Raw genomic sequence first — 26,423 nt, forward strand, 5'->3', positions numbered from 1 at the left:
CTCAAACACAACTCTGCCTCTCACCACAAGTCGTGGTGGCTCTTCAGGTCGCATGGGTGCTAAGCCTTGCATAGCCTGGGCATTTTTTCAGATCGATAAAGATGACCCAACTCGTGTTATCTGTAACATTTGTCAGCAAAAGCTAAGTAGAGGCCAAAAAATACATAGTTTGAGTACTTCATGCATGAACCGGCACATGGACATGAAGCATAAGTTGCAGTGGGAAGCTCAGTGTGCTACAATGCGGCCTAGCCGGCCGGGCCAACCACCGTCTGCCATATCTTTTGCATCCGCGGCCTCTTCATCCTCTGTGACTGGGGGGACAGCAGTCACACCTGTTTTGGGGCGCAGACCTGCCACTTCTTTACCCGCAACAGCCAGCGTGATTGGCAGGTCATCATTTTCTTTGGAGGTGGTAACACCAGCTGGTCTTGAGCGCTGTCCGACATCGATAGCACCACCTTTGGATCAAGGCAACCTAACATGTCCGCCTGCATCTTCCTCACAGACCGGCAGTTTGCCGGGGACACCCTTATCAACCCCGTCTAAGCACAATAGCCAGCCCTGGGTCCCTCAGATGTGGACAAGTAAAAGACCATTTCCTCCTAGCCATGAGAAAGCTAAGAGGTTGAATTTCACCATCTGCAAGCTCTTGGCTACAGAAATGCTGCCTTTCCGCCTGGAGGACACAGAGGATTTTCGAGACCTTATGTCCGTCGCAGTGCCCCAGTACCAGATGCCCAGTCGGCACTACTTCTCAAAGAAAGGTGTGCCTGCGCTCCACCAGCATGTCGCACATAACATCACCGATTCTTTGAGAAACTCTGTGTGTGACAGGGTGCATTTCACCACAGACACTTGGACGAGTAGGCATGGACAGGGGCGTTACATGTCGCTGACTGGGCACTGGGTAACTATGGTGACAGCAGGACAAGGGGCTGCTGTCCAAGTCTTGCCGTCCCCACGAGTTGTGCGTCAATCCTCTTTATGTCAAAGTTCCTCCACTGCTTCTGCCTCCTCAACCTCCTCTCGGTCTTCCACCTGCACCCAAAGCCTGTCTGGTCATGCCACAAGCTTTCTAACTGCGCAGAAGGGATCCTGCACACCTCCTTACTATGCTGGCAGTAGGGCTCAACGTCATCAGGCGGTTTTTACATTGAAATGTCTGGGAAATGTGAGTCACACAGATGAGGAGTTGTGGTCAGCTCTGGAGAACCAATTTCATGAATGGTTGTCTCCACTGGACCTGAAACCAGGGAAGGCCGTGTGCGACAATGCTGCAAACCTGGGTGCGGCCCTTCGCCGGGGCAATGTCACACACGTGCCTTGTATGGCTCACGTGTTGAACCTGGTTGTCCAGCAATTTTTAGCCCACTATCCCAGACTAGATGGCCTTCTGCAGAGGGCACGGTCGCTGTGTGCTCACTTCCGCCGTTCGCATCCCGCAGTTCAGCGACTTACATCTCTACCGAAGTCGTTGGGCCTGCCACTTCACTGGCTAAAATGCGATGTGCCTACCCGGTGGAATTCAACTCTGCACATGTTGCAGCGACTGTGGCAGCACCGACAAGCCCTGGTGCAATACGTTCTGACGTATAGCCTGGGCCAACGAGATTCAGAGGTGGGGCAAATCACGTTGGAGGAGTGGTCTCAGATCAGGGACCTATGCACCCTTCTGCACAGTTTTGAAATGGCGACGAAGATGTTTAGTGCTGACGATGCCATTATCAGCATGACTATTCCGGTGATTTACATGCTGGAGCACATGTTAAACAGAATTCGGAGTCAGGTGGTGGCACAAGAGGAGGTGGAGGAAGTAGAGGAGGAGGAGTTGTATGCGGAAGGACTAACATCTGCAAGGTCCAGACGGTCGGCAGCACCAAGGCGGCAGGCATGTGAGGGTGGGGGAGATGGTTTTACCAGGGCGCATGATAGCAGCCAAACTAGTGAGGAAGGTGCAGGAGCCCAGGAAGAAGTGGAGGACGAACTGATGGAAGACTCATCAGATGAGGGAGACCTTGATCACATTTCTGTTGTGCGAGGTTGGGGGGAGAGGACAGAGGAAGGAAGCATGATTGTTACCTCGCCACCAACACAACAGGGACTTGGTGCTCCTGGATGCGCAACACACATGAGTGCCTTCTTGCTGCACTACCTGCAACATGACCCTCGAATTGTGAGAATTAGAAATAATCCTGACTACTGGGTTGCCACACTGTTAGATCCCCGGTACAAAAGTAAATTTGCAGAAATTATTCCTGCCATAGAAAGGGATGCACGCATGCAGGAGTATCAGCAGAGACTGTTGCAGAATCTTACATGTGCTTTTCCACAAAATACCAGTGGTGCACGTAGTGAATCTCACAGTTCCAACTTGCCAACCGTGGGACCGTCAAGTGTTCAGCACTCAAACCGTAACAGAACCACAGTATCTGCTGGTAACATCAATTTTGCGGAATCATTTCATCACTTTTTTAGCCCATCCTTTGCAAGGCCACAGGAGACAAGAAGTCTGACACATAGTCAACGCCTAGAGACGATGGTACAGGAGTATCTCCAAGTAAACATTGAAGCCACGACTGTGTCACTGGACCCTTGCTCTTTTTGGGCTTCCAATCTGGATAAATGGCCGGAGCTAGCCACTTACGCCTTGGAGATCTTGTCATGCCCCGCAGCCAGCGTTCTGTCTGAACGTGTGTTCAGCGCTGCTGGTGGTGTGCTGACAGATAAGCGCACGCGGCTCTCCACTGATACTGTAGACAGACTCACGTTCATAAAGATGAACAAATCATGGATCCGAAACGACTTTTCTACCCCTGTGTCATCCTGGGGAGAGTAAAAGCTTGATGATTGGTTAAAATCACCCTACCAACCGTTTTAAGCTTTCAAATTACTAATCATGTTTATCTGTATCTTGACTGGAAAATAATTTGGGCTTTGTAGCAGTGTGCAGCACTGATCCTATTAGGCCATCTATACTAAAGCTTCACCAGATTTAAAATTAAAAATAATTTTTAGCTGCATCTAGCCCGGAAAATAATTTTGGGTCTCCGAGATGCGCAAGGCACATAAGTGCCTTCTTGCTGCACTACCTGCAGCATGACCCTCATATTGTCAGAATTCGAAGTAATCATGACTACTGGGTTGCCACACTCTTAGATCCCCCAAACTTTTCGATCAACCTTTTCATTTTAATAAAGACCAAAAAAATGGTCATTTTTGAAATTATAAGCATTAGCAGGTTGTTAGAAACTGAAATCAAACAGTTTTCAACTCAAAACTTTATTCTAGGTGATGTTACATTTTCACATAGGACCCCTTGTTCGAAAGGAGCTTCTGAACTCTCTCGTCCATTGAATTTGTCAGGTTTTGGATGGTTTCTGCTTCAATTGTTTTGCATGAGGACAGAATACCCTCCCAGAGCTGTTGCTTAGATGTGAACTGCCTCCCGCCATCATAGACACTCCTTTTAATGATGCTCCAAAGGTTCTGAATGGGGTAGAGATCAGCGGAGCATGGGGGTCACACCATAAGTTTGTCCCCTTTTATGCCCATATCAGCCAGAGATGCAGATGTTTTATGTGCAGCATGAGATGGTGCATTATCATGCAGAAAAATGATCTTGCTGTGAAATACACGGTTCTTCTTCTTGAACCATGGCAGGAAGTGCTGTTTGAGAAAATCCACATACATTATGGAGTTCATCTTTAGCGCCTTCAGGGATCCTAAAGGGGCCGACAATCTCTCTCCCCATGATTCCAGCCCAAAACATTACTCCACCTCCTCCTTGTTGGCGCTGTAGCCGTGTTTGCGTGGGGTGTCCATCAACCAGCCATCCTCCACTCCATCCATCTGGACCATCGAGCGCTGCACGGCACTCATCCGTGAACAAAACAGTTTTGAAATCAGTCTTCATGTAATGTTTGGCCCACTGGAGCCGTTTCTGCTTGTGTGAAGTGGATAGAGGAGGTCGACAGGATGGCGTATGCACAGCTGCAAACCTCTGAAGGACCCTGCATCTTGTTGTTCGGGGGACGTTGGAGGCACAAGCAGCTTCAAAAACTTGTCTGCTGCTATGACAAGGCTTTTTTGCCGCTGCTCTTTCAACCTGACGTAATTGCCTGTAGGAAAGAGTCCTCAATTTGCCCTTATCAGCACGCACACGTGTGTACTGTGAATCAGCTACATACTTCTTGATTGCCAAGACACTTCATCCTGATCATCGCACAATGTTGATTGTAGTCATGCCTTGACCTAAACACTCCACAATTTGTTGCTTCTCAGCAGCCGACACATCCTTTTTCTTTCCCATTTTGGCAGAAAATGTAGGCTGCTTAATAATGTGAGAGAGCCTTCTTAAGTAGTCTTGCCTTTCATTGGACACACCTGCCAAACTAATTAGCACAGGTGTCTGCAATTGCTTACAGTGATATAAAGAGCCCTGACATACATCACCATCAATGAGTTTAACTGACAAACAAACAAATTCTTCCCTTATCACTCCTAAACACTTTTTGCATAATAATTTGGAACGCAGTGTACATGTGCTTTTCCACAAAACACCAGTGGTTCACGTAGTGAATCTTACAGTTCTAACTTGCCAACCGTGGTCTGTATGGAGTTGTTCAATAAAGGGCCCAAAATTATGATAACATAGATGGGAGAGGTCTCTATGAATAGGAATTCCTAAGTATTTGATACCCTGTGAGGGCCAGGCAAAGGGAAAGTTGGACTGGATGGAATCCTATATGGATTTGGGGAGGGAGACATCGAGGGCCTCAGACTTCGCTGCATTGATTTTAAAATTTTACCATGTAACAAAGTGATCTATTTCAGCCATAACAGCATGGATGGATATATGTGATTGAGTGATATATACTAGGACATCATCAGCAAATAGAGAGCACTTGTACTCGGTGCCTCCCACCTCAATCCACCTAATATTGGGGTTATGGCGAATTGATGAGAGCAGGTGCTCCGTCACTAGGATGTATAAGAGAGGGGACAGAGGACATCACTGCCTTGTCCCATTGGTGATTGTGAAAGGTGATGAAAATGTTCTGACGCACCCCCTGGGCCTTGGGACACCCGGAGCCGGACCCTTTTTGGTGGATGCTGGTGGTTGTAGTCTTCGTGGCGGTGACCCGGTTCCGTGGCTCAGGGCGGTCAAACCAGTGGCGGAACTATTTATGTGGTTTTGATGTTTAAATGTCCGACTACGCCACCCGTGGATTGCGGTCAGAGTGAACCGCCGCTACAGGGCAGACCGCTGAGGCTGGTGTTGTGGGTGCAGCAGAGCGTAGCATAACTCCCCACGGGAGGAGTATAGCCTCAGGGCAGTGTATGCGGAGGATGGGGGTGATGGTGCAGGGCAGCAGCAGTAATGACACGGAGTCAGTGATGCAGTTCAGGGCCTTTACTCACAGTTCTTATTATCCAGACCACGTCTGCAGGTAACGGCTGCCCACGTCGTACTGTGCTCACCAGGTGAGGGGCTCAGACAACTCCCAGATAACTTTGGAGCACTTCACAGGACCCCCTTTGTGTGTCCTTTGTCTGGCCTTTCTTACCAACACTTCTATCCGGCTGCCTCGGGCCTCCTCTTGGTAAACTTGGCGCCAGTTTCCCTGACCCTATGTGGTGCCTTCCTAGCGGGTGTAGCGAGGGGCTGTGCCACATAAAATGTCAGAGCCTCCGGTTTCTAGCTGAGGGTCGTTTCCTGCCTCCACTAGTTCGGGGACCGGTCTCCCCCTTTGGCCTGACCCCTCCACGCAGGTGGATTCGGGCGTGCGGTGGCGACTCGCCCGTCCGCACCCCTGGGATCCCTTCATTCCTCGTTCCTGGAGCCTTCTCCGCTCCTCTTCCTTCCTTCTCCCTCTTCCAGGCCTGGGCCTCTGTTACTAGGCCCGCCTCCGGAGCAGAGCTCATGCAGAGCCCCTGCTCCCTGCCACTTCTGCTCAGACTTCTCTGCACTGAACTAAGATGGTGCCCACCTTTTATACTCCCTTCTCAATGCACCCAGGAACTGCTTCCTCCCTGCTCCTGCCCTACAGGGTTCCCCTTCCTCAGTGTTCCCTCCCCCCACTCCAGCCAGGGACAGGGACTGTCGTGCCCATCTCAGGGGCATATTGGTCGCCCTGCCCCACGGCAATGTGGTGTAATGCATGCAGGTGTCGGGTCCTGATCCACACTCCATCCTTACCTGAGAGTGAGATATCACACCTCTGGGTGAGGTGCAATACGTCTGTAGCAACCGAGCCCTCAGGGTGCTACAGTTCCATTTATCTTCAGCCTAGGTGACGTATTGCGATACAGGGCCGTGATTTTGGCTATAAAAGGGTCCCCTGGACCCCTACCCCAAGCTTTTTAAGAGAATCATATATGGCGTGCCAGGAGACTCTATGGAATGCTTTCTCAGCATCCAACGAGAGTATCTAATTACAAATTTTTAACTGCATCTAGCCCAGGAAATACTTTGTGCCTAGTAGCAGTGTCTGCTAGTCAGCGGATTATCCCGGCTGTTAAGCAAGCTGCACCACCTGTAGTTTAGACACTTAATTTTTCAAAGGAAATGCTTCGGGACCATGGGATACTTAGTGAAGAGCATCAGGAGGCACCCCAAGGCATAGGGGCTGGGACTGGCAGTAGGATGCCTTGCGGTGGACAGCCGAGCTCGATCCTTATAAAAGCTTTTTAACTGCAGCAGCTTTAGTGGACGCTACTGGAGCTGGAATTACCGCGGCTGCTGGCATGAGACTTGCCCTCCAATAGATCCTTGTAAATGGATTTAAAGTGTATTCATTCAAATTAGAGAGACAATTTAAATTAAAAAGCTTAGAGCTGCCTCCACCACAGGGGGGCTCGCTCGACCCACCAGCGGACAGGCACCAGTATTGGGAGAGGGGGGCTGGCCGTCAGGGTTCACCGCGGCTCTGGCACAAACCCGGCGACACGGAGGTGGCACGGGCAGGAGCGGACTGGCCGTGTCGGCTTCTCACTTTTTGGAATTTAGAAGGGCATGACATGCCTATATCTGTGTCTCCCCCTCCTTTTACTCCTCCACCTCTTTTATTTTCGCATGACTATATGTACTTGTCACTTTTCCATGTGTTAGTTATGTCTTCTGAGCAGTTTGTCAGCTTTTGGACACCTTTGAAGGTGTTTTCTATGTGTTTCTATGTGTTTTTGTTTGCCTGCCATTGGTTTTAACGGTGTTCGAAGGTGTTCGACGAACAGTTCGACGAACAGTTCGGCGAACACACGGGTGTTCGACGAACCGAACCGAACTCGAACACTACGGGGGTGGCTCAACACTAGTGATGACGTCGCTGAAAGCAACGCCTCCGGAAATGTCGTCACCAGAAGTGACGTCCGGTGCGTTCCACAGGCATAGCATACGTTTCACATGCTGCTGTGCTCTTTCCACCGGATTTCACATCACCGGAATTGGCTTGCGTTCCACTACATGAGCGTGCGTTCCACACACTGCCGCATGCCACTGTCCGGCGGGTCATTTCCTCATATACACCCAGCTGATGGGTTTGACACTATTGGCTATTATAGTGGACCTACATCCACCTGACCATCTATATATTTGAATATCAGTATTATATATAAACTCCCCCTTCTCTCCATAACACTGCTTCACCTGAGACTAGTGAAGACAGTTATGCCTTATCATGTTGAGACAGCTTAGCCTCCATTGTGCTACATAGTAGGGTCCCCTGATGACTCCAAAAGGAAGAAACGTGTCGGGACTACATTGCAAGCACAGGGCTATTAGATCAGTCTAGATGTGGACTGTCCTTGTTAGGGCAGGAGCAAAGGGGAACAGGGATAGCGCAGTCCATAGTGTCCAAAGGGTGTTTATAGGGGCAGAAATATACGCCTCCCCTGGACTTTTTGTTTGCTTACCTGCCACCCCTTCAGGAAATATCTCCTCTTTTTACCCCACTGTGACGTGTACTACTACATTTCGGATGAGGACGTTCCATTACTCTTATTCAATATCTTAATGTTCTATATATACAGTACAGACCAAAAGTTTGGACACACCTACTCATTTAAAGATTTTTCTGTATTTTCATGACTATGAAAATTGTACATTCACACTGAAGGCATCAAAACTATGAATTAACACATGTGGAGTTATATGCTTAGCAAAAAGTGTGAAGCAACTGAAATTATGTCTGATATTCTAGTTTCTTCAAAGTAGCCACCTTTTGCTTTGATGACTGCTTTGCATACACTTGGCATTCTCTTGATGAGCTTCAAGAGGTAGTCACCGGAAATGGTTTTCACTTCACAGGTGTGCCCTCTCAGGTTTACTAAGTGGGATTTATTGCCTTATAAATGGGGTTGGGACCATCAGTTGTGTTGTGCAGAAGTCTGGTGGATACACAGCTGATAGTCTGACTGACTAGACTGTAGACTTCTTGTATTATGGCAAGAAAAAAGCAGCTAAGTAAAGAAAAACAAATGGCCATCATTACTTTAAGAAATGAAGGTCAGTCAGTCCGAAAAATAGGGAAAACTTTGAAAGTGTCCCCAAGTGCAGTTGCAAAAACCATCAAGTGCTACAAAGAATCTGGCTCACATGAGGACCGCCCCAGGAAAGGAAGACCAAGAGTCACCTCTGCTTCTGAGGCTAAGTTTATCCGAGTCACCAGCCTCAGAAATCGCAGGTTAACAGCAGCTCAGATTAGATACCAGGTCAATGCCACACAGAGTTCTAGCAGCAGACTCATCTCTTCAACAACTGTTAAGAGGAGACTTTGTGCAGCAGGCCTTCATGGTAAAATAGCTGCTAGGAAACCACTGCTAAGGACAGGCAACAAGCAGAAGAGACTTGTTTGGGCTAAAGAACACAAGGAATGGACATTAGACCAGTGGAAATCTGTGTTTTGGTCTGATGAGCCCAAATTTGAGATCTTTGGTTCCAACCACCGTGTCATTGTGCGAAGCAGAAAAGGTGAATGGATGGACTCTACATGCCTGGTTCACACCGTGAAGCATGGGCCAACAAGTGCTAAGCATCTCTGGGAACTCCTTCAAGATTGTTGGAAGACCATTTCCGGTGACTACCTCTTGAAGCTCATCAAGAGAATGCCAAGAATGTGCACAGCAGTCATCAAAGCAAAAGGTGGCTACTTTGAAGAACCTAGAATATAAGACATAATTTCAGTTGTTTCACACTTTTTGCTAAGCATATAACTCCACATGTGTTAATTCATAGTTTTGATGCCTTCAGTGTGAATGTACAATTTTCAAAGTCATGAAAATACAGAAAAATCTTTAAAAGAGAAGGTGTGTCCAAACTTTTGGTCTGTACTGTATATGTATGGATGATCTTGTCCTCTCACTTTTTTGACATTTCATAGGGACCCTGTGTCATTAGGGTTTTTGTTTGATCCTATCTGACCAGGGTCTGGTACGCCATTTAGGTGACGTGTTCTGCTCTCCTATTATAGTTGTTACCACGACCTGGGGAGCATGTGTACTTTGTCTCTGTCATATTTGTCTTATACTTAATATTTTAAAGTTATCTATTACAAGTTATATTTTAGAGTCTGAAATGCCCTTGCTGTATTCTTTTGATGACTGGGTATGATTATATATGAATACAAATCATATTATTGCTACTTCTTCTGATGAATGCCTAAAAATACAGGCTGAAATGTACATGTACTTTTTTGATTAACGTTGTACTAATAATATAAAAGAATTTTCTCTGTTGATCAGTTTATAGAAATATCTAATCTGATTTCCTCCTGTTTTTGCTTTATTTTTCGCCTAAAAATCGAAGCTTATTTATTTTTCATAAATATGCTTAATTGTGTCTGAGTTAAATTACTAAATTACTATATTCTCAAACGAGACCAAGAAACAGATATTAATATTTTTACGGCGACTTAATTACATTGGACTTGAGCGTGCAATTTGGTCGTGCATGAAAGCAGATTGTTTCAATGCGTTTCTATGCATATGTTGTGTCAATATAAATCTATACAAATCTGTTATAAGCTTTATTTTTACGCTAATGAGCTTCTGGGAAAATGTGCACTGTGTCAATTTTTGAAGTTTTCTAATGATAAACATATGGAAGAAAATCATGAAAAGAAAAAAAAGATATATGATTAAATGTAGTTATTATTATCATTAGTAGCAATTTTTTGGAACTGCACGCCATATTTTTATGGAGAACGGAGAACTAAAATTGGTTACAAAGTAAAAAAAGCAAATACAAATAACTAATACAGATAAAACAAAAGTCAAATACTTACATAGAAAATTTAGAAATAGCTTTGGAAAGCTGGAACATTACTTTTTATATAGAGGAGTTTCCTCAGGGTCCATATATTGCACAGCTTGGCGAACATTTAGAAAGCAGTACAATACATAGAGTGCAAACATATCACAGTACAGAACACAGGGCTCAGGTAGAGAGCAGTACAGTACACATAGTACAGGTAAGAAGCAGCTCAATATATATAATACAGCTATCAGCAATACAATACAATTACTACAGGCAGAGAACACTATGCATGTAGTACAGGTACAGTGCATATAATGTAAGTGATACCAAGTACTAGTTAAGAATTATAATACATCTTGATATATTTCCGCACATTGATAAATCATTAAATGGCATTTCTTACATAACTTATAATACTCCTAATAGCAATGATCATGTAGGTAGATTAGCAAAAATATGGATGGATGCTTTGATGAAAGCATGCTTGATGAAAAGGGGTATGACATCAGCAAAATGTCATGCATTATACTAACCAAACTCTATGCTAGGACTGGAACATGGCTGATAGATGTTTTGTACTTGGAGTTTTCAATGTGCTGGGGATTGTTTTACAGCTGTATCCTACAAGTAGAAAGCAGAACATTATATGATCTACAGATAGAGAGCAGTACAGGTAAAACAGTATAGAAAATGGCATGCCTGCATGTACAGTACATGTAATACTTGGTGAGAGCAGTACAGTACCTGTAGTGCAGGCAGATGGTAATGCAGCACATGTAATACAGGGAGAGGATAGTTCAGTACATGTAGTACAGGTAGACAGCAGTACAATACATGTAGCACTGGTAGAGCAGTATAGATTATGGCGTGTCTGCATATAGAAGTACAGTACATGGAGTACTGGTTGAGAGCAGTACAGTACCTGTAGTGCAGGCAAGTGGTAATACAGCACATATAGTACAGGTAGAGGACAGTTCAGTACATGTAGTACAGTTAGAGAGCATGATTCATAGTATATCACATAATGCTAAGGTATAGTATTGTGGTCAGCTCACAGACATATACCTAAAATGTCAATCTTTATTGAAATTGATTAAAAACACCAAATAAGTGAAAGTGCACACGATAAATATTTGGTACAGAAATTTCTACACATTTCTGAATCTCTTTTGCATGAAAAACACTTTTGCTCCATTTTTGCTACTTTCTTAACTTGCGCTTTTGATGCAGATTTTCCCCAATCATTAGCAGGAATGAAATCTGCAGCAAAAAGGCTGAAAGAATTGACATACTGCATGATCGACGACTGCTCTATTCACACTCTAAAGAGCTCTGATTCTCGGCATGATGGCGGTGCAAGGGTTTAACTCCTAGTGATCTGGATGTTATCCCCTATCAATGACTTCTGACCCTGAGAATATTCCTTTAAGTTAATTGGTAATAGATGGCTTTATTAAGGCTCATTCAGATGTCTGTGTCAGTCGGTCCGAGCACAGGCCGCTAATGCACAGACTTACCGTGTCTCCCCCGACTCGAGCATGGCAGCTAAGTCTATGAACCTGCCATGCGCCAGTTGGGAGAACTGCAGCCAGACTGTGCATTGTGGTCCAATCTCGAACAGATTAACATGGAAATCTGAATGAGCCTTTACTCTGTATGTGAAGAAATTAAATGTGATATAATATTAAATAAGGACTCTCGAGATTTTTTTGTTCCCTAAGCCTGTAGAAATGTCTATGTAATATAGTGTAAGTGTATTTATATGCTCACAGATTGCCATCTTCCCCAGTTTCCAGCACTGCTCCAATTCTCTTCTCACTCTGGTGACTGATATTCTGACACATCGGATCCCACTGGTGTTCAGGTGTGAGCGGCGCTGGAATCTGGGGAAGATGGCCATCGGAAAATATATTGATGCACTTACACTAAATTATGCATCGATTTACAGAGTTTTGGGGAATAAAAAATTCTTAGAAGTGCTTCTTTAACATTTCATATCAAATTACTATTTTATATCAAGTTGAAATTTTCAGGCACAAATAAAGGCACAATGTGTATTGCACCACTGCATTTACATTAGGGCAGCTATAAACCTAATATGAATAATGTGTCTATAATGAAATACTGAGCAAGTGTATTTCTTATGAAAGAATAAATTGAGCTTGAAAGATAACTTGAGGAAACTTCTAATCAAAAAATATTGTCATCATTCTTTATTGTTTATTTGTTTTAGATGTTAAGTTCATTCAGTCATAAAATAAAAGAATTTTATGAGCATTTTGTAGTTACAAAATAGAATTAATAATTTTAAAGGCTTAAAGTGAATGTCCATTTTTCTACACAATGTTGTTAAAGGAAATGTATCACCAGAAAATGGTCTACGATTTAAAACTGGTTTTTATGGTAAATGTATTTTTTTAAATTTGTTAATGGTTGTTTCTTCATATTTTTCCATATTGCAATTTGTGTAAAAAATAGAAATCTTGCAATTTACACACTAGGAGCTAGTCTAGACTATGTTTCCTTTTGTTTCAGGAACTCAACAGTTGCATTAGCAGCAATTGACTGACGCAAACTCTTATGGGCATGTGCAAAGGTCATGTGAAGGGAGGAGTGGTGACATCATCTGTTGTGATTGGTGGATCCCAACTGATCAGCTGTCTATTAAAGTATTATCCGACATTTTAATCTTGCCTGAGTTGATAATGAGAGGGGGAGGTGATGGTGTACGGGGCTTTGCTAGTGATAATGTTTGTGATTTATTCCAAATTTAAGACACACTTACCCAGCATGGCTACCATAGAATTCTGCAATGACCTGACATCCCATCTGATTTGCACTTAGTGGGACCATAATTTTTGTTGCAGCAAGACAATGATCCAAAGCACACCTCCAGGCTATGGAAGGACTATGTGACCATGAAGAAGAAGGATGGAGAGTTGTGTCACATGGCATGGCCTCCACAATAACCTGGCCTCAACTCAATTGAGATGGTTTGGAATGAACTGGACTGCAGAGTGAAGGCAAATCAGTCAACAAGTCCTCAGCATCTCTGGGCCCACCTTCAATACTGTTGAAAAGCCATTCAAGGTGAGCACCTGATGAAACTTCTAGGGGTTCTTTGAACAATCTAAGGTTTAGGACATTATGGGCACATAGCGAGTTGAGATACTAGAGTTAAGGAGTAGGACCATTATGATTGGGTACACCATGTCATTGTGGGGTGGCTCTTATTCTCTTTTCATCAAAATAGTGTCAATTAAGTACCCTTTGTTATTTACATGTACTACTGGTATTTATCTACTTACTTCACTGTATATGTTCATAGTTTTTTAGTAGGTTTTATTTGATAATGGCGACAGTGTGAATGTGCACCTACACATTACACTTATACCAACTGATGTGTTGGACCATTTTTTTCAATTTTGCATATTCTGACTTGCTTTGTGTTTTCTTTCATGGTTTTGCTGCCTTCAGTCTGAATCTACAAAGAGAATTTTTCCAATAAGAACAAGAAAGGAAAAACATCTCATGAACAGGTATCCCCAAATTTTTGACTGGCACTGTATATGTGTATACAAATGTTCGCATGTAATATGCATTTTTACAAATTTGTCCATCGTTAGATTGTATAATAAGTTGTACCCATAAATAGCTCTGTATATTTTGCACACTATGTTGGGAAAGTTACTTACAGTATGTAAAGTTATATTTGATTATTGTCTTCTTTGTCAAACAGAGGTCTAAATAGTATTCTTTTATCCTCCGTCTGACTATTATAAATCAGTATTTAGCAAAAAAAGCCATGGAATATTAGGCAATTTATTTGATTCAAGGGCACCCAATTAAAAAGTATACATTTAATGAATACAACAATAGCCTATGGGTGACAGACGCTTCTGTATGGCATTCATCACAGGCATATGTTAAACAGACACATCTGGATGCTCCAGTGATGTCATAGCTCATATGTGAACAGTTTTCCTTGGAGGTTTCCTGCTAAGAGCTGGGTCTAGTGACAATGCAGCTGTCAATGTGTCAACAGTGTCTTCACCACCTCCCTCCTTTTGCCCAAAGCCATGTACAAATTCTCATTTCTAGATTTGGGATCTCTGTCTCACTTTATCCTGGGTACATGGTGCTTTAGTTCCACTCTCCTCTCATCTGCAGCCTTTTATAACACGAGAAGATTCAAACTGAAGGAAATCACGTCCTAAATCTCGTCTTTGAATATGATATCATTGGCATTTCCAGTAAAGTGCCTGTGTTCTGTATAAAATTGATACCTGTCCAAATATGGAAATATAGATCACTGAATGGGCTTAAGGCAGGGATGGGAAACCTCCGTCCTATGGGCCGTTTACAGCCTGTGAAGTCCTTTTCTGCGGCTTCCAGGCAGATTCCCAAGGACCAGAGTGCTCAGGTCGGCGGCCATGCTTTCCTGGTCGTCGTCGGTTTAATTGTTCCTGACACTTCAGGCACTCGCATGAAGCATTCACTACTTAATTAAGTCCTGACGCTGGCCAGTGCCAGAGTCAGGACGTACTTTTTGGGAAGAGTCAGTGATCTGTGCACCAGTATCATCTAGAGAGGCAGCAGTGGCAGCTCCGGCATCACCTGTGAAATATCTACTCCTGGCACTGCATTTTCTGTTATGAATATGTCCTGGCATCTCCTTTGATGTATATGCCCCAGTATCTCCTGTGATATACAGTTGTGCTCAAAATATAACATACCCCTGCAGAATTTTTGCTTTCTTGGCCTTGTTTCAGAGAATATTGAATGATGACAAAAAACTTTTTCTCCACTCATGGTTATTGGTTGGACGAAGCCATTTATTGTCAAACTACTGTGTTTTCTCTTTTTGAATCTTAATGACAACCGAAAACATCCACATGACCCTGATCAAAAGTTCACATACCCGGGTGATTTTGGCCTGATAACATGCACAGAATTTAATACAAATGGGTTTGAATGGCTACTAAAGGTAACATCCTCACCTGTGACCTGTTTGCTTGTAATCAGTATGTGTGCATAAAAGCTGAGTGAGTTTCTGGCATCCAGACAGACTCTTGCATCTCTTATCCAGCCACTGATGTTTCTGGATTATGTGTCATAGGGAACGCCAAAGAATTGTCAGCAGATCTACGGGAAAAGGTACTTGAACTGTATAACACAGGAAAGGGATACAAAACGATATCCAGGGAATTGATAATGCAAGTCAGCATTGTTGAAACTGTGATTAACAAATGGAAAATGAGAGGCTCTGTAAAAACCAAACCACGGTCAGGTAGACCAACAAAAATTTCGGCCACAACCGCCAGGAAAATTGTTCGGGATGCAAAGAAAAACCCACAAATACCATCAGCTGAAATACACGACTCTCTGAAAACTAGCGGCGTGGCTGTTTCAAGATGCACAATGAGGAAGCACTTGAAGATAAATGGGCTGCAAGGTCGAGTCGCCAGAAGAAAGTCATTACTGCACAAATGCCACAAAGTATCTAGCGTACAATACACCAAACAGCACAGAGACAAGTCTCAAAACTTCTGGAACAAGGTAATTTGGAGTGATGAGACCAAAATGTAACTTTTTGGCCACAACCATAAATGTTACATTTGGAGAAAGGTAAACAAGGCCTATGATGAAAGGAATACCATTCCTACTGCAAAGCATGGAGGTGGATCGCTGATGTTTTGGGGATGTGTGACAAAGGCACAGGATACTTGTTAAAAGTTGAAAGAAAGATGAATGCAGCACGTTATCAGCAAATACTGGAGGCAAATTTGCACTCATCAGCCCAGAATCTACTCATGGGACGTACTTGGATGTTCCAACATGACAACGATCCAAAACACAAGGCCAAGTTGACCTGTCATTGGCTACAGCAGAACAAAGTGAAGGTTCTGAGGTGGCCATCACAGTCTCCTGACCTCAATATCATTGAGACACTCTGGGGAGATCTCAAGCACGCAGTTCATGCTAGACAGCCCAGGAATTTACAGGAACTAGAGGCTTTTTGCCAAGAACAATGGGCAGCTTTACCACCTGAGAAAATAAAGAACCTCATCCACAACTACCACAAAAGACTTCAAGCTGTCATTTATGTTAGAGGGGGAAATTCACGGCATTAAGAACTGGAGTATATGAACTTTTGATCAGGGTCATTTGAATGTTTTTGGTTGGCATTAATATTTAAAAAGAGAAAACACAGTAGTTTGACAATAAATGACTACACCCAACCAATAACCATGAGTGGAGAAAAAGTTTTTTTGTTATCATTCATATTCTCTGAAACAAGGCCAAGAAAGCAAAAATTCTGCCGGGGTATGTAAACTTTTGAGCAAAACCGTATATGCTGCGGTGTCTCTTGTGAAGTATATGCCTTATTTACTCCTGTGATTTACTCGTACATGCCCTGGCATCTCCTGTAATGTGTATGCCCCAGCATCTCCTGTGATGCACATTGTAATGCACACGCCCGGGCTGAGCGGCGTGTGCATGTGATTCCACTGGACCGTGCCGGAGAGTGAATGCCTGGAGGGGCGTAACTAGGTATTCACCCGATCCGACCAGGGTCGCACGACGGCATACGATGCCAGTGCACCAAGGAGGAACCGAGCAGAGGGACCAGGTGCTACTCCAGGACAGACCCCGGACACGGCTGTTGACCCACACAGGAGAATACAGGAACAGACTGGTTAGGCTGGCACACAGACTGGTGGGAATAGGCAGGCACGACTGGTATGCAGGCAGGCGGGTATGCAGGCAGGGGGGTACAGGCAAGCACGGCTAGAGTGCAGACAGGAAGGCACTAGCAGGTAGGGACACAGGCGGGACAGGACCCAGTACACACTGGGACTCTGGAACAGAACCACAGATGTGGCGGACAAACACAGCAGAGTGAGGCCACCCAGAGAGGTGAGCGAGAGCAGGGCAGGACGAGACCGCCCGGAGCGGTGAGCAAGAGCAGGGCAGGACGAGACCGCCTTGAGCGGTGAGCAAGAGCAGAGCAGGACGAGACCGCCTGGAGCGGTGAGCAAGAGCAGAGCAGGACGAGACCGCCTGGAGCGGTGAGCAAGAGCAGAGCAGGACGAGACCGCCTGGAGCAGTGAGCAAGAGCAGAGCAGGACGAGACCGCCTGGAGCGGTGAGCAAGAGCAGAGCAGGACGAGACCACCTGGAGCGGTGAGCAAGAGCAGAGCAGGACGAGACCGCCTGGAGCGGTGAGCAAGAGCAGAGCAGGACGAGACCGCCTGGAGCGGTGAGCAAGGGCAGAGCAGGACGAGACCGCCTGGAGCGGTGAGCAAGGGCAGAGCAGGACGAGACCACCTGGAGCGTGAGCAAGAGCAGAGCAGGATGAGACCGCCTGGAGCGGTGAGCAAGAGCAGAGCAAGACTGCCGGAGCAGTGAGCAAAAGGATAAGAGCGGAGCGAGACTGCCGGAGCAGTGAGCAAAAGGGTCAGAGCGGAGCAAGGCTGCCGGAGTAGTGAGCAAAAGGGTCAGAGCGGAGCAAGGCTGCCGGAACAGCGAGCAAAAGGGTCAGAGCGGAGCAAGGCTGCCTGAGCAGTGAGCAAAAGGGTCAGAGCGGAGCAAGGCTGCCGGAGCAGCGAGCAAAAGGGTCAGAGCGGAACAAGGCTGCCGGAGCAGTGAGCAAGGCAGAGCAGGCTAGAACCGCCGGAGCGGTGAGCAAGGCAGAGCAGGGGGGACAGGGCTCTGTTCACACGGGACAGGAAGGGAAAGGCAGAGCCAGATACCCACAGGGTACTTTCAGTGAAGTAGCGAGTGGACCACAAACTCACAAACGGGAGTACAGAGACAACAAGCAGGAGTTAGGTACGAGTTCAGACTCTGCAGAAAAAGGAAAGGAATGGACATAGAGAAAAAACAGGTAAAAGATAGGAGAGAGTTCAGACTGGAACTGAGTGTACGGAAGAGACCGACACTGCAGCGGAATACAGGAGCGGGTCTGGGAATACGGCCCTCAGAGAGGCGGGACGAACAGGCAAGGAACGTGTTCAGACAGGACAGACAAGATACAGGAGCGGGTCTAGGTAATCGGCCCCTAGAAGGCGGGAGGAACAGGCTAGGAGCGTGTTCAGACAGGCCTGGAAATACAGCCTCCAGGATAGGCAGACAAGAGAACACAGAACAGGACCTGGCACCTTCAGAGTGCAAGCACACACTGAATGAAACACAATGCTCAGGCAGGGATTGATTGGGGCAGCTGGGTTAAATACCAGGTGACAGACAGCAATAGGCTGAGGACGCACAAGGGGTGTGACCCACAGCAGGTACAAAAAGCAGGAAGTGATCGGGCGCCGCCCTTAAGCAGCAGAAACAGACACAAACAGACAGCATGGAGGGAAGCCAGAGAGACATTCTGGACTGGAGATCAAGTGCGCGCTCTTGCACAGTGGGAGATGGAACACTATGCAAGGACGCCGCCAGGTATGTTACACACATGCCCCAGTGTCTCCAGTGATGTATATGCACAAGCCCCAGTTTCTCCTGTGATGTATATGCCCCAATGTCTCCTGTGATATATATGCCGTGCCGTCTCCTGTGATGTATATACCCCAGCATCTCCTGTGATGTATATGCCCCAGTGGCTCCTGTGATGTATATACCCCAGTGTCACCTATGATGTATATGCCCCAGTGGCTCCTGTGATGTATATACCCCAGTATCTCCTATGATGGATATACCTCAGAGTCTCCTGTGATGTATATATGCACAAGCATCTCCTGTGATGTATATATGCCCGAGTGTCTCATGTGATATATATGCCCCAGTATTTCCTATGATGTATATATTCCCTAGCATCTCCTGTGATGTATATGTCCCAGTATTTCCTGTGACATATGTATGACCCAGCATCTCATGAGATGCATAAATGCCCCAGCATCTTCTGTGATGTGTATATATATATATATATATATATATATATATACATACACCCACACAAAGGGGGTAGCGGCAAGCTTAGGAAGTTGACAGTTCATTGAGGCTCAGGGCCAGGTTACTTGATTGTCCCGACCTCGCTTCTCCAAACGTCTCCATGGGGCCAGGTGACTTGATTGTCCAAACCTGACTTCTCCAAACATCTCCATTCGTAGCGTGATGTTCAATGGAGCAGATCTGTATTCCTCCAGCTGGGGCCATGGTCCCTTAAGCTAGCATCCTGTAGAGTGTCTCAAATCTGTATTCCTCCAGTTGGAGCCATGGTGCCTTGGCTACTGTCATGTAGAGTCGCTCTGTAGAAGAATAGAGATCCTTTTTATACCTACAGCTGTCCTCTAGTTCATCATTCACAGGTCTAGGGAGAGGGGGGGTATCATCTGTCATTGTTTGAGTATTCAATCAACCTGCATGGTTTGTCCTTCAATGTTTGCAGGTCAACAAGCTGCATGGACTGATACAATGGGTAATCAACAAAGTAACAAACATTGATTGTTCAATTACGCTGCATACCTGTCCTACAAGGACAGCAACACAATAGGCTGCAACAAATATCAATTCAAGAGTCAACATTCAGGCTCATATGAACAATGGCCTATGTCTCCTACTGAAAAATGCATCTGGTCTAATTAAGAATAAATGCTGTGTCATCACATAATGCATTCGCTAGATGCTGTGATGAGTACATACAGTATTTGTGTGTAATATATATGTTTAAGTACGAGTATAAATATACAGTATGTTTGTTATTTATTTGTTATTTTTTGGGTTCAAAGTAGTGTATTTATTTATTTGTACAATGCTGGTATCCCATCTTCTATGGGTATAAAGTGGTATATTCCATCTATTGACTCCCAGTGTCAAAAAAGCATCTTCTGCAATACATGTCTGTGTACATATTTATATATATATATATATATATATATATATACAGTATATATTTTTTTTTTTCCCAGTGGCTGAAATACGTTTTGAACACATCACCAATTTTCTAAGTAAGTATATTTACTGTATATGCAATTGTTTAAAAAAAACAATAAGTAATGCACTCATCCTCCATGACCTGTATGCACGCTCACCATGCAAGACTCCATTGCTGAACAAAAAGCATCTTCAAGCACATTTAAAGTTTTAGACAAGCCTGTGAAATATTGGGAGAATATAGTCTTTTCAGATCAGGCCAAAATTGAACTCTTTGGATGCCATAATATACATTATGTTTGAATACCAAAAGGCACTGCATATCACCGAAAAAACACCATACCAACAGTGAAGTTTGGAGGAGGGAACATCGTGTTGTCGGGCTGTTTTTAACATACTTCCCTGGCAAACTTCATATAATTGAAGAAAGGATGGACAAATGTACCGAGACATTGTTGAAAAAAATCAGCTTCCATCTACAAGGATGATGAAGATAAAACAAGGTTACACATTTCAGCAAGACAATGATCCCAAATACACAACCAAAGAAACACACAATTAGTTTCAGAGAAAGAAAATAAAGTTGATAGAATGTCCCAGCCAATCACCTAACCTGATTCCAATAGATAATTTATAGAAATAACTAAAGCTCAGAGTTCATAGAAGGAGCCCACGGTACCTCCAGGATTTGAAGAGTTTTGTATGGAAGAATGGGCCAAAATCACACCTTTGCAATGCATTTGACTAGTTTCTCCATACAGGAGGCGTCTTGAAGCTGTCATCACCAACAAAAGTTTTATTTAGGTTTCAGTAAGCGTGCTCAATACTTTTTATCTGTGTCATTTCTCATTATTACACATAACTTAATTTATGGACATCTATGTTTGCTTGTGTGGATTGGATAGGCTGTTACCGACATCTGGTGATAATTTTATGTCGATAGCACCTTTAGAAATATATTTACATAGAAAATTAGTGACCTATTCAATTCTTTTTTTACTTGTTATATATAGTTACCATAAAAGTTTACACTTTACAGATGAAAGAGACAGGGAGAGAGAGAACCCCACTAACCATAAGAGCTTACATTCTACAGGAGTGAGACTTACCCAGTGACTATAAAGATGGAAAATGATTTTGCCTTACAAATTGTACTCCGTTGAGAGCCGCAGATCTGTGATGACCCAGGCACTGACCACCACTGCACAAGGTATGATAATCCGTCAAATGTCATAGCTGCAGGGCATCATAGAGAGGCCTGCACGTCAATGCAAAATTATGTTGGCCCACTCTCTGATTCTACAGCAGTGTGGGAAATGGTGCTGGGCAAGGTTTTTTTTTTCCTGAACCACATAATGAATCTAAAAATGTCCAAATCCACGTGAGACCGCGAATTTCTGGATATTTGACTCAAACTCCATCCTCCACTGATTGATCCTCTCATCTCTAATATATATGTTTACTATTTTTTCCTGGAGTTCTTTCAATGCAAATCTATCAGTTATGTGTAAAGAACTCATGCAGTGAAATTTGATGCTGCTGCGCAGAATTCCTTCATTGTGGTATTGGTTATATTTCATTTTGTGATCGCAGAATAACTTGTCTTTATCATTTCAATCACATAGATGCAGGAGAAGGCTCATTATTTTTAAAGGAGTTGTCTAGCTGACCAAAATGATGTCCCATCATCTATGAAATGCTAAATTATGGCACTTACTTATATACTTTATTTTTAAAATATGTTACTGCGTCCCCAGTTTCAGTGTCCCACTGCTTCTATATGGGAAAGAACACAAAAGTTCTCTTTGACTTGTATGGAAGAGTGTTCTGAACATTTTTCTCAAATACAATTCCCCAACCTGTGACCAGGTTATGGCTGTTGGTGTTTAATCAATTTCAACTCACTCAATCGTGCAATCACCATCTACTCATGCAAATATGGCATAAATCACACATCACCAAAATCCACACACTCCAGATACACAACTTACTGCCACTACTCTTTGAATACGGATTATAAGCCCCAACAACCCCCACTGATCTTCGTTAGTCATAGTGTTAAAACTCTCTGAACAGCTATGGTGGGGAAACAAACTTATTAAAGTTTTTAACTTTAATAGAAAAAGTAGAGTGCTCATAACATGTACAAAAAATAATAAAGGATGACCCAGAAAAATAAGTAGAGGGAGAAATAAGAGAAGACCTAACCCTCACAATAAGTAGCCATTTCTATTTTCTTGAGGATAGAGCAACAATGAAAATATATACCCATGTATCAGATCAAATCTCGAATATGTGAATTACATTTTAGTTGTTTCAGTCATGTCTTTGGTTCAAATTTCTAGACGCTCCAATGGTTCATCATTACGCAAATGTGGGGAAAGTACTAAGAATATGAAATGATTCATTATCCCTTAAGGTAAGGGGATGTATTTTAGATATAGGGATGTCAATATTCTTTCCCATACAAGCCTGTTCTGTACAGCTGATAACTCTCCCAGCTGCTATGTCTGCAATATCCATTCTCCAGTACTCCAAACAACATACATTAAAAAACAGCCACTTCAAAAAGTGTCCATTATAAACTATACAGTTGTGATATAATTACAGGCATGCTCTGTGACATCCCCCCACAGTCTTCCACACAGTTTCATGGCCCTCACACTCGTCTGCACACAGAATGATGACCCTCCATACAGTTTAATGGCCTTCCAAACAATATAATGGCCCTCCTACAGTATTATGTCCCCCACAACCCTCCACACAGTATGAGGTCCTCAACATAACTCTCCATACAGTATGATGGACCCCACACAACCCTCCACACTGTATGATGGACCTCACTCAACCACTACACTGTATGATGGCCCCTACTAGTGTTGAGCCACCCCCGTAGTGTTCGAGTTCGGTTCGGTTCGTCGAACACCCGTGTGTTCGCCGAACTGTTCGTCGAACTGTTCGTCGAACACCTTCGAACACCGTTAAAACCAATGGCAGGCAAACAAAAACACATAGAAACACATAGAAAACACCTTCAAAGGCGTCCAAAAGCTGACAAACTGCTCAGAAGACATAACTAACATATGGAAAAGTGACAAGTATATATAGTCATGCGAAAATAAAAGAGGTGGAGGAGTAAAAGGAGGGGGAGACACAGATATAGGCATGTCATGCCCTTCTAAAATCCAAAAAGTGAGAAGCCGACACGGCCAGTCCGCTCCTGCCCGTGCCACCTCCGTGTCGCCGGGTTTGTGCCAGAGCCGCGGTGAACCCTGACGGCCAGCCCCCCTCTCCCAATACTGGTGCCTGTCCGCTGGTGGGTCGAGCGAGCCCCCCTGTGGTGGAGGCAGCTCTAAGCTTTTTAATTTAAATTGTCTCTCTAATTTGAATGAATACACTTTAAATCCATTTACAAGGATCTATTGGAGGGCAAGTCTCATGCCAGCAGCCGCGGTAATTCCAGCTCCAGTAGCGTCCACTAAAGCTGCTGCAGTTAAAAAGCTTTTATAAGGATCGAGCTCGGCTGTCCACCGCAAGGCATCCTACTGCCAGTCCCAGCCCCTATGCCTTGGGGTGCCTCCTGATGCTCTTCACTAAGTATCCCATGGTCCCGAAGCATTTCCTTTGAAAAAATTAAGTGTCTAAACTACAGGTGGTGCAGCTTGCTTAACAGCCGGGATAATCCGCTGACTAGCAGACACTGCTACTAGGCACAAAGTATTTCCTGGGCTAGATGCAGTTAAAAATTTGTAATTAGATACTCTCGTTGGATGCTGAGAAAGCATTCCATAGAGTCTCCTGGCACGCCATATATGATTCTCTTAAAAAGCTTGGGGTAGGGGTCTAGAGGACCCTTTTATGGCCAAAATCACGGCCCTGTATCGCAATACGTCACCTAGGCTGAAGATAAATGGAACTGTAGCACCCTGAGGGCTCGGTTGCTACAGACGTATTGCACCTCACCCAGAGGTGTGATATCTCACTCTCAGGTAAGGATGGAGTGTGGATCAGGACCCGACACCTGCATGCATTACACCACATTGCCGTGGGGCAGGGCAACCAATATGCCCCTGAGATGGGCACGACAGTCCCTGTCCCTGGCTGGAGTGGGGGGAGGGAACACTGAGGAAGGGGAACCCTGTAGTGCAGGAGTAGGGAGGAAGCAGTTCCTGGGTGCATTGAGAAGGGAGTATAAAAGGTGGGCACCATTTAAGTTCAGTGCAGAGAAGTCTGAGCAGAAGTGGCAGGGAGCAGGGGCTCTGCATGAGCTCTGCTCCGGAGGCGGGCCTAGTAACAGAGGCCCAGGCCTGGAAGAGGGAGAAGGAAGGAAGAGGAGCGGAGAAGGCTCCAGGAACGAGGAATGAAGGGATCCCAGGGGTGCGGACGGGCGAGTCGCCACCGCACGCCCGAATCCACCTGCGTGGAGGGGTCAGGCCAAAGGGGGAGACCGGTCCCCGAACTAGTGGAGGCAGGAAACGACCCTCAGCTAGAAACCGGAGGCTCTGACATTTTATGTGGCGCAGCCCCTCGCTACACCCGCTAGGAAGGCACCACATAGGGTCAGGGAAACTGGCGCCAAGTTTACCAAGAGGAGGCCCGAGGCAGCCGGACAGAAGTGTTGGTAAGAAAGGCCAGACAAAGGACACACAAAGGGGGTCCTGTGAAGTGCTCCAAAGTTATCTGGGAGTTGTCTGAGCCCCTCACCTGGTGAGCACAGTACGATGTGGGCAGCCGTTACCTGCAGACGTGGTCTGGATAATAAGAACTGTGAGTAAAGGCCCTGAACTGCATCACTGACTCCGTGTCGTTACTGCTGCTGCCCTGCACCATCACCCCCATCCTCCGCATACACTGCCCTGAGGCTATACTCCTCCCGTGGGGAGTTATGCTATGCTCTGCTGCACCCACAACACCAGCCTTAGCGGTCTGCCCTGTAGCGGCGGTTCACTCTGACCGCAATCCACGGGTGGCGTAGTCGGACATTTAAACATCAAAACCACATAAATAGTTCCGCCACTGGTTTGACCGCCCTGAGCCACGGAACCGGGTCGCCGCCACGAAGACTACAACCACCAGCATCCACCAAAAAGGGTCCGGCTCCGGGTGTCCCAAGGCCCAGGGGGTGCGTCAGAACATTTTCATCACCTTTCACAATCACCAATGGGACAAGGCAGTGATGTCCTCTGTCCCCTCTCTTATACATCCTAGTGACGGAGCACCTGCTCTCATCAATTCGCCATAACCCCAATATTAGGTGGATTGAGGTGGGAGGCACCGAGTACAAGTGCTCTCTATTTGCTGATCATGTCCTAGTATATATCACTCAATCACATATATCCATCCATGCTGTTATGGCTGAAATAGATCACTTTGTTACATGGTAAAATTTTAAAATCAATGCAGCGAAGTCTGAGGCCCTCGATGTCTCCCTCCCCAAATCCATATAGGATTCCATCCAGTCCAACTTTCCCTTTGCCTGGCCCTCACAGGGTATCAAATACTTAGGAATTCCTATTCATAGAGACCTCTCCCATCTATGTTATCTTAATTTTGGGCCCTTTATTGAACAACTCCATACAGACCACGGTTGGCAAGTTAGAACTGTAAGATTCACTACGTGAACCACTGGTGTTTTGTGGAAAAGCACATGTACACTGCGTTCCAAATTATTATGCAAAAAGTGTTTAGGAGTGATAAGGGAAGAATTTGTTTGTTTGTCAGTTAAACTCATTGATGGTGATGTGTGTCAGGGCTCTTTATATCACTGTAAGCAATTGCAGACACCTGTGCTAATTAGTTTGGCAGGTGTGTCCAATGAAAGGCAAGACTACTTAAGAAGGCTCTCTCACATTATTAAGCAGCCTACATTTTCTGCCAAAATGGGAAAGAAAAAGGATGTGTCGGCTGCTGAGAAGCAACAAATTTTGGAGTGTTTAGGTCAAGGCATGACTACAATCAACATTGTACGATGATCAGGATGAAGTGTCTTGGCAATCAAGAAGTATGTAGCTGATTCACAGTACACACGTGTGCGTGCTGATAAGGGCAAATTGAGGACTCTTTCCTACAGGCAATTACGTCAGGTTGAAAGAGCAGCGGCAAAAAAGCCTTGTCATAGCAGCAGACAAGTGTTTGAAGCTGCTTGTGCCTCCAACGTCCCCCGAACAACAAGATGCAGGGTCCTTCAGAGGTTTGCAGCTGTGCATGCGCCATCCTGTCGACCTCCTCTATCCACTTCACACAAGCAGAAACGGCTCCAGTGGGCCAAACATTACATGAAGACTGAT

The sequence above is a fragment of the Phyllobates terribilis genome, unplaced genomic scaffold (assembly GCF_046119375.1).
Source record: "Phyllobates terribilis strain yellow unplaced genomic scaffold, ASM4611937v1 Scaffold_13__5_contigs__length_258822181, whole genome shotgun sequence".
NCBI classification, from domain to species: Eukaryota; Metazoa; Chordata; class Amphibia; order Anura; family Dendrobatidae; genus Phyllobates; species Phyllobates terribilis.